Genomic DNA, 9870 nt, shown 5'->3' on the forward strand with positions numbered 1-9870 from the left:
AATAAAATAAAATAAAATAAAATAAAATAAAATAAAATAAAATAAAATAAAATAAAAATAAATCAAGTAAAGCTAGATGGCATGTCTTTATTGAGCAACAGGCAGTTGTGGCTGTTTTAAACTTCCTTCTAACTCTAAGAAGAGTTTTAAACTTCCTTCTAACTCTAAGATTGTAGGATTCTGAAAATTGTCTTATAGAATGTGTGTTTACATACGAGATCATAGATTTCTTGCTATATGTCTCACCTTTCTCCCACTACCCTGCCAAGTCTTATATGTGTCTTCTTTTTATTGGGCACTCTTAAAAAAGGCAAAAAATATTTGGGTATCAATATCTCATATCCTATAAAGGCAGGCATTATTTTATGGACTGGTTCTCCCATTTCTGTTGGAAGGATAAGTGGACCTGAGCTATACTCTCAAATGCTCATCAGGTTGTATGTCTGCTTCTTTAGGATATTTTATTCCATGGCCAATAAGGAAGGAATGGTATGCTTCATTGGATTTAGATTGCTTCCAGAGATAGGGCACTACAGTTACCTTTAGAGAGATGTAACTACTCTAGATTGCTTGGTAAATTGGACAGGCTGGAGATAATGTGAAGCAAAAATTTAAAAAATGCTAATAGAAATCAGAAATTAATACCCTTGACTGAGTTTTATCCAGTTCCCAACCCTGCAAAGAAATCATACCATGAATCAAGTTTCCAGTTGGGATAACTCAGCCAAAAGCATATCCTCCTTAGGAAGTCAATAAATATTTATCCCCAGTCCTTCTGGCGGGATTCTGAACTTTTGATGATCCTGTAATTTCATGGTGCCTGTGGTTGTTGGTACATTAACAAGTGACTCACTTTGGCTACGACCACAGTGGACCAAAACAGGGACTTTGCATATTGGCTAAGTGTTTATCTGGCCTGTGGCTTGTCTCAGTTTGCTTTTCTCCCCCACACTAGGTAGGATAGTAACAACAATCAAAGGAAATCTCACATGTATAGCACAAGCCAGTGTTTCCAGAGCACTCTCACATGCATTATCTCATTTTCCCCTTGAACATTATCCAGGGAAGTCTGTGTCTTTGCTCCCACTTGGAAAGACTGTTTCAACAATCATTAAAATGATATTTCCTCCCTTATAATCAGCCCAAACTTTGCTGGCCTTAATTTCATCTCATTTATTTTATTAATTATATTATTATATTCTTAGCTGAACACTTCTTTTCTCCCCTCCCCTTAACAACATTTTTTTTAGCAGTTACCTAATAAAAAATCCTTTATTTATTTTATAGCTTTTTCTCCTCAAATTGTCTTTTAAGTTATGCTTATCTTTTTAAGTTTCTGAATTTTCGTTGTTGTTGTTCTTGTGAATGTATGTGCTCACACATGTTTGAAGGAGAAATAAGTTAATTCATATGGTTAACATTTGCTTTTGGCTGAATGAACATGACCAAGTTCAGTTGGTTATTAATTCTATCTATAAATGATTATATGCTTTTAATAAGATTTTTTTTTCTACCCCAGCATGTTTATTCTAACAGATGCATTGTCTGTTCTTCTGTATACTGGAATAAAAGACAAGGTAAATAGGTGAAGCTTCTTTAATTTTGCACAACTCCCTTCATTCTCCTCTGTTTTTTATTAATTATTTTTATTAACATATAATGTATTATTTGCCCCAAGGGTACAGGTCTGTGAATTGTCAAGCTTACACATTTCACAGCAACCCTCTCCAATGTTCATAACCCAACATTCTCCTCTGTTGATAATCCTGACATTGCTGGACAAGTTGTTGCTATCACTAACAGTTGAAATTCTTTAGTCATTTTGGAAATGGAAAGAGAAGCCTGTTAAAAACTATAATTACCGCCTGTGGTATCTGAATCACATCTATGACTGCATTATCATCTACTCAAACATTAAAAGATAATTTATTTTTATTCCATGCCCACAAAATAAAATCAAAATAATGTATACCCAGTGCTAATGATCCTCTATCACCCTGTACCAACAGTTGACACTGCAGTTCACCTCTTACTTCTTAAAACTTTACCCTGTACTACCCTATCTGAGTTTTATTCTTTCTTCCCTGGCTACCCCTTCTTGGTTGCTGCTGGTTCTTCTTCCTCTTCTAGCTTCATATCTGAACTGATATTTTTCTTTGATCATCTAAGCCTCCACTATAATTGACCTACACCAGTGGTTCTCAACCTCTCTCAGAGGTTTTGATTTAATTAATCTAAGATATAGATATTTTTTAAAGGTCCTCTTGATGATTTTGGTGTGTATCCATCTTTTATGCATTTGACTTATCTCTAAGCTCAACCTATGTTCTGCGTATTTTGATTGCCTGCTAGGTACCACCACTGACATTTCCTCTGTCCCCTCCATACTTAAAATGATTTGAAAACCCAACTATATTAACTTTTTTTCTAACAAGGAACTCTCCTTTCACACTCTTCATGTCCTTGAGGTTCTTCTGGTTTCCCTCAATCTTCTCTGACTCATATTTTTCTTTTGACTCTCACATCCATGGAATTGTAAGGTTCTGTTTGTGCTTTTTATAAAGCCTGTTCCCCTCACTTTTTATAAAGTCTGCTCCCCTCATTACTTTCTATTATGGCTATCACCCATGTCCTGGCCCTTGTCTTTTAAGGCCTGGGAAATAACCCCATCTAACCATTCTTTTAAATATAATCAGATTAGCATTCATGAAATACCTTCTTGCTAAACAAAGATATAACTGATGAAAAATTAAATTTCAGTGATAGCCTGGGAGGACCTCAATTCCTTATTTTAGAGTTCACTGCCTTAGAAAGCATGCCAGATTCATAGATCCTAAATTCCCTGTGATCTGGTATTGTTTCTTACTATATAAATAAATTCAGAGGAATCATTTTTTCTTTGAAACTTTTTAAAATGTATTAATTGGTGATGATAATCTCTGGCTTGCTCCTGGGGTTATTGTATGGCTCCATTGAGCTGACTAATAGGAAACTTTTTAGACATTGTGAAACTTTCACTGAGGCAGAAGACTGTGGTCATTATTTCATAGTCTTTAACCACTTATTAATTCAACAAATATTAATTTATTGCCTACTATGTGCCAGACACTGTTCTAAGTATATGAGATAAAGCAGTGTGATCTCATGGTACTTACATTCTTGAATGGAGGAAGAACAGGCCATAACAGTGTATATAAGATATATAGGATGTTAGATGGTCATAAGTAATATTGAGAAGAATGAAATAACAAAGGGATATAGGAGATATGGAGGAAGTTATAGTTTTAAAGGAATGGCCAGAGAAGCCTCATTAGGAAGATAGTATAATAAAGAACTGAAGAAGATAAGGGGGGGGTAGTTATATGGATGTTTAGGGGAAAACCTGCCTGGCTGAAGGAGCAACAGGTGTGAAGAACTTAAGTTGGGAATAGTTCTGGTTAGTTTGAGCAATAGCAAAGAAGCCAGCATGGCTGGAGCTAAGAGAATAGGAGGAAGAGTAGTAGATCATAAAGTCAAAGAGGTAATGGTATAAGGGGAAATAGGCACATCATCTAAGGCCTCACTGACCATTCTAATGACTTTAATAGTATTGTGTGAGGTGCAGAGCCATCAATACGTTTTGAGATTGGAAATGGCATGATCTAACATGTTTAAAAACTAACTCTCCACTCTAAACCCCTTTGTCTTCATCACCCATTTTTTTTTCTAAAAACAAAATAAAACAAACAAACAAAAAGAAAACAATAGGTAGACTCCAGTTCACTCCCTCACCAAGTTTCCTCTGAATGTGGGGGAGACAAAAAACAAACAAAAAAAAAACCCAACTTTTTCTGACTACACCTTATAGTCAGGCAAAACAGACAAGAACAACAACAACAACAACAAAAACAACAAGAAAAGCCCTTAAAGCAGTGATTTTCAAAGTGGGCTCCACACAAAAATCATCTGATAAACTTTAAAAATTCCAAATTGAGGCCACACCCCTGACTGGTTACATTAGAATCTCAGGAATGGGATTATCAGTACTTTTTGAAGCTCCCAAGTTACAACCTATACAAAGAACCACTAGAAAAGAGATCAGCCAAATTCAGTATAGCACTGGTGAGGAACATGCTTCTGATGGGAGAGCTAGGCCTGGGATCACTCACTATACTGTGGAATGTAAAATTAACAGATAGTGGTGCAGGGGGAAGATAAGATACTTGGTAGTTTGGAAGCAGGTTATAAGCAAGAGAAGGCTGGGATAGGAGTGGCCATAGGTAAGGCCAGGAAATGAAGGATTGAGAGCCAGCACCAAATGAAAAAGCAACAACTGGATTATAGGCCAAATGTCTGGAAATAATGAAGGCACTCATTATTATAATGAGATTAGAAGTTTAATTTTCAAAAAAAAAAAAGCAGAGTTCTCAAGGCCAGACTGAGCAACTGCTTTTATTTTTGCCAGTCTTATGCATGTGTGCCACTGGGTAGGCCCACAGGAAGGGAATGTACAGTGCGTGGACCAGCTGCTGTCTTCCTCAATCTCTTTAATGCCACACCTCCTGCACTGCTCAGGCAAAGTAAATATGTTCCCTGAAGTTCTGAGTTCTTAATTTAGACCTATCATCCTGTCCTGCCCACCCATCCTAGATACAAAGAGCATATTTCACCCCACAAGCATGTGCAAGTTGAGAAGAGCAGCAGCCGCAAGCTGCAGCCAAAGGCAGCTGCACCAGCAGCAGCCTGAGTACCTTACATCTACCAGAAACTTGGACAACATTGATTATTCAGGGAACAATGAGCTAATGTGAGGATTATTATTGATGTCAGTCTACTACTTCTCCTCTTCCCTGTCTACTTGCATTCTTACTCTCCTAGGTTATTGTTATTATTTATTATTTATTATTATTATTTTGGAATCAGGACAGAGGGATGGGCAGGGAGAGTAGCCACATGACAAAGAAACAAAATAGACTAGTTATTTTGCCACGTGTCAGCAAGTGATAAATTGATTGGTTAAACCCAGTCAATATACCCAAACAACACTAGATAAATGTAGGTGAAAAGCTGAGTGAAAAAAAAATCACAGTTAGAGGCACATATAAGCATATTCATAGTAGCTTTTTAAAATTTTAATTTTGGGGCTAACTTAGGTAGGTAAAAACTCCTGGATAATACAGGATAGTTCATAGTATTAAAGAAAAAGCTGAAGAACCAGCTTTAAAAAAAAATTGAGGTATCATTTGCATACCATAAAACTCACCTTTGTAAAATGTTCAATTCACTATTTCTTTAACATACTCACAAATTTGTGCAAACATCATGACTGTCTAGTTCTAGACCAGCTCATCACCCCAAAATGAAGCTCACCCATTAAACAGTCATTCCTCATTCTCTCTTTCCCCTAGTCCATGGCAACTACTAGTCTACTTTCTGTCTCTATGAATTATCTATTCTGGCATTTCATGTAAATGTAATCATACAGTATTTGTCTTTTTTTGTCTAGCTTAGCATAGTGTTTTTACAATTAATCCATGTTGTAACACGTATCAAGTACTGCATTCCTTTTTGTGGCTGAATAATATTTCATTGTGCGTCTAGAGATAGACATTAAGATTGTTTCTACATTTTGGCTACTGTGAGTAATGATACTAGGAACATTTGTGTACAAATTTTTATGTAGATATATACTTTCAATTATTTTGGGTATATACCTAAGGGTGGAATTGCTGTGTCACATGGTAACTATGCATAACATTTTGAGGAAATGCAAAAACATTTTTCAGAATGACTACACCATTTCATGTTCTTTTTTACATTATATTTTGCATTATATTTATGTTACAAATTTTTTGGAAAAAATTATTCAGTGTTTAAGATTAAAAACTACAAGATTTTCCTTGCAGCTGATGAGTAAAAAGAAAAAAAAAAGTTAAACATGAATTACCAACTGATTAGCTAGTTAAAAATGTTTTGACTCAATGTAAAATTATAATAGATATACCAGTTACTTTATATAGGCTTAAGAGTTCTGGAGCAAAATAGGTCTAAACAAAATATATCATCTGAGAACATAGGGCTAATGGGTATTTGAAATACTAAATAAGAGAACTGATAAAGAGAGGTTGTGGCATACCTTTGATTCTTTAAGGCTTCTAGTACTTGGTTACGACAAGCAAGGATCCAGCAGCCAGTTATTTCACCTTTTTATTTGTCTGAGTTAAAAAAAACTCTAACCCACTAAGCAGGAATAAAGAGACACCTTACAGATCACCTGGAAAACAAAGCAGTCCCAATTCTCCAGCAATATATGAGAGTTCTAATTTCTCCACATCCTTGCCAACACTCCCTTATCTTCCCTGTTTTTTATTACAGTCACCCTAGTGGATGTGAAGTGGGATTTCATTATAATTTTGATTTGCATTCCCCTAATTGCTAATGATGTTGAGCATTTTTTCATATGCTTATTGGCCATTTGTATATCTTCTTGGGGTAATGTATATTCAGATACTTTTCCCATTTTTTAAGAAGATTTTATTTATTTATTTATTTATTTGAGAGATAAATAGAGAGAGATTGAGAGTTTGAGCAGGGGAGAGGAGTCGAAGGATTCTCAAGCAGACTCTGTACTGAGCATGGAGCTCCACTTGGGGCTCAATTCCAAGACCCTGAGATCATGTCCTGAGCAAAAACCAAGAGTTGGATGCTCAACTGACTGAACCACCTGGGCACCCCCACTTTTCCCATTTTTAATTGGGTTGTCTTTTTATTTCTGAGTTGTAAGACATAACTATATATTCTATGTGTGTTTTATCAGATCTCTAGAATTTTCAGGGTTTTTCTCCCATTATATAGATTGTCTTTTTATTTTTAAGTGTCCTTTGAAGCACAAAAATTTTACATTTTGATTAAATATAATCTATTTTTTCTTTTGTTGCTTGTGCTTTTAGTGTTATATCAAAAATTTTGCCTGATCCGAGGTCACCAATATTTAAATCTATATTTTTATAAGAAAAAAATGAGAAATTATTTTTAAAAAGTTTTCTTAAAAAGAAAATTCTTATAAATAAGAGTTTTATAGTTTTGTCCCTTACATTTGGGGCTTTGGTCCATTTTGAGTTAATTTTGCATATAGAGTGAAGGGTTTTAATTTGATCAATTTTCATGTGAATATCCAATTGTTACAACACCTTTAAAAAACTGTTCTTTTCCCATTAAATAGCCTTAGCACTCTTTTTGATAATTAGTTGACCATAGCATAACAACTTTACTTATAATGGCCACAAACTGGAAAAAGCCCAATGTCTATCAACCCCCCCAAAAAAGTATAAATAAATTATGGCAAAGCCATATAATGAGATGCTAAACAACAATGGTAAGAAAGAAATGTTGCTGAGCACATGATGGATGAATCTCACAGAAATAACATTGAGCTGAGAAAGCCAGAAATAAGAGTGTTCTTGTATTAATTCAATTTATATGAAGTTCAAGGACAGATAAAACTAATACAGTGTTAGAAGCCAAAATATAAATTACTGGGGAGAAGGGGATGGTATTGACTAAGAATGGCCATGAGACAGCTAGCTGAAGCAATGAAAAGATTCTGTATTTTATCTGGATAGTGTTTATATGATTATATACTAATGTAAAAAAAATATAGACCTGTCTATTTGATTTTGGATGACTTAGCCTCATCCTCTGTGACATTTTAGAAGTATGTCGAGGTGTAGTTATGAGACACCTCAGAGTAGTCCTAATTTTCTCAAAACCTAATTGTTGTCTCTCACCTTCTCTTACAATAAAAAGGCAATTACATCTGCCAGAGGACAATTGATGACCACAGAGAAGAATTTGTCATAACTTCTGAGTCTGTCTTGGTTAATAATATTTAACCATTATTAAACAGTTTTCCTATATGCCCTGACGTCAAAACACTCCAGAGTCTATGTGATTTTGTTCTCTGTAATAAAGACAATTTCTTAAGTTTATAATGAAAGACAACTTATTTTATATGCTTTAGATAAGCAGTTTGACCAAAAAAGGGGGGAAAACTGTCTTTTCATTCCCTGGATTCTGCTATGAGGATTTAGTAATAAACCTAAACATAGGTCTTAAAGCCCATGTTAGAGGGATGTGTTAAGATTCATGACAAATGACATTTATTAGAGAAATGGGGCTATGGAAGTAAAAAAAAAAAAAAAGAGTGTTTTAGACACCCAGAGGCTAGAAGCAGCTGCTGTGGAGATTTCACATGCCTATGTCAGGAGCTTATCTCAAGGCCAGGGCTGCTCTTTGGCTTCTGCCAATGTTTTTCTGCTTTTGTGGGTAAGGAAATGATACAGGGTAGTTGTCTGGGCCAGTATACTGGCTCTGTGCCCATGACACTTAATTCCCTTTTCATAAGGCCCATGAGACCAATGATGGTTTTGGTCCTTACTAAGAATTGTAGGTATGGAGGGGACTGCGTTTATTGAGGCTGACAACTATAGGCCTGTAATTAAAACAATACAAGTGGGAACATTTTTTAATTTGTGCAAAAATGAATTTTGTAGCCCACTCTCTTTTGAATAAAGGAATGAAGAAGAATGGTCCAATTGATGGTGGGGAAAGACACATTCAAGCAAGAATGCCAGCCAGGATGACTAAACCTAATACCACTGGGGAGTTTTAAGGGGAAGAGTGGTGGCCTCTCAGGGTTCACATTCACTCTCCTCTCTTCCAACATACATACTTGGGATTTTCAGCACTTTGAATAGCCACCTGAAGTTCACCTTGGTATGAGGTTAAGGAACAAGCAAAAGAATCTCCCTCCACCTTTGTCTTTGAACAGTGCAAATTGTCTATATCAATTACTTGAGTTTCCTTCATTAAAATTCATCTCTGTAGAAACCTATCTCTCTGTGTACTTAACTCTGTCTTGTTTCGTCTATCTTTTTAAAGACTTCACAATGGTCTGATGGGTCTTAGCTCATTTAATCCTCCCAAGAGCTATATAAGGTAACTAAGAAACATATTGTCCATTTTTTTTTTCAGATTAAGTAATTGTGGCCAGAAAACCCAAAGTGACTCATCCAAGGGCATAGGTTGAAAGAAAAAGAGTTAGGTGAGTTGAACGACCATCCCAGTTTGCTTGAAACTGTCCCAGTTTTAGCACTCAAAACCCCATATGCTGGGGAAGCCTCTTGGTTCTAAGCAAACCTGAATGATTGGTTACCCTATAGCCAGGATTAAAATCTGTATCTCCCAGGTCTCCGGCCAATACTAGTGATGCTGTCCTATGCCATCTGTATTCTGAGAACTGTTATCTGAGTAGTATTTCTCCTTCTCTACACCTCAGTGTACCAGCATATTTCTTCATGATGGGTCACCTCCCGTCCCACTCTCCCTAGGACAGAAACAATGGCAGCTAGTAGTGGCCCTCAAAGGTATTCAAGACAGTTTTGGCATAAAAAAAAACATGTTTCAGTTTCCTTATCCACAAAACAATGACAATAATCCCTATATTGCTTACCTCACATGGTTGTTGTGTGGATCAAATAATAATGGATGTGAAAGCGCTTTCTAAACTGTTAATAGCTGGTCACATGTAAGAAATTGTGGTTATTCTCTACCCACCGAGGTAGATGCTAGCTCCCTGTCTTACTCTCCTTCCAGATCAGCAAGTTGTACAGCAGCTAATAGTGTGAACTTTGGGAAATATCTTGGCCTCTGTGCCTCAGTTTCCTCATACAGGGATAATAATAATCTATGATATGGTGGGGTAAAGTATTCAATTATTTATTATTAAATGTAAAGCATTTAAAAGAGTTCCTGGCACATGGTCAGAGTTATATAAGTGTTAGTGGTTTTGGATTGGCTTTCTCACCCCCTGTAACTCAGAGCCAGAGACTA

This window comes from Lontra canadensis, unplaced genomic scaffold, assembly GCF_010015895.1.
Source record: "Lontra canadensis isolate GAN:19392208 unplaced genomic scaffold, GSC_riverotter_1.0 scaffold183, whole genome shotgun sequence".
NCBI lineage: Eukaryota > Metazoa > Chordata > Mammalia > Carnivora > Mustelidae > Lontra > Lontra canadensis.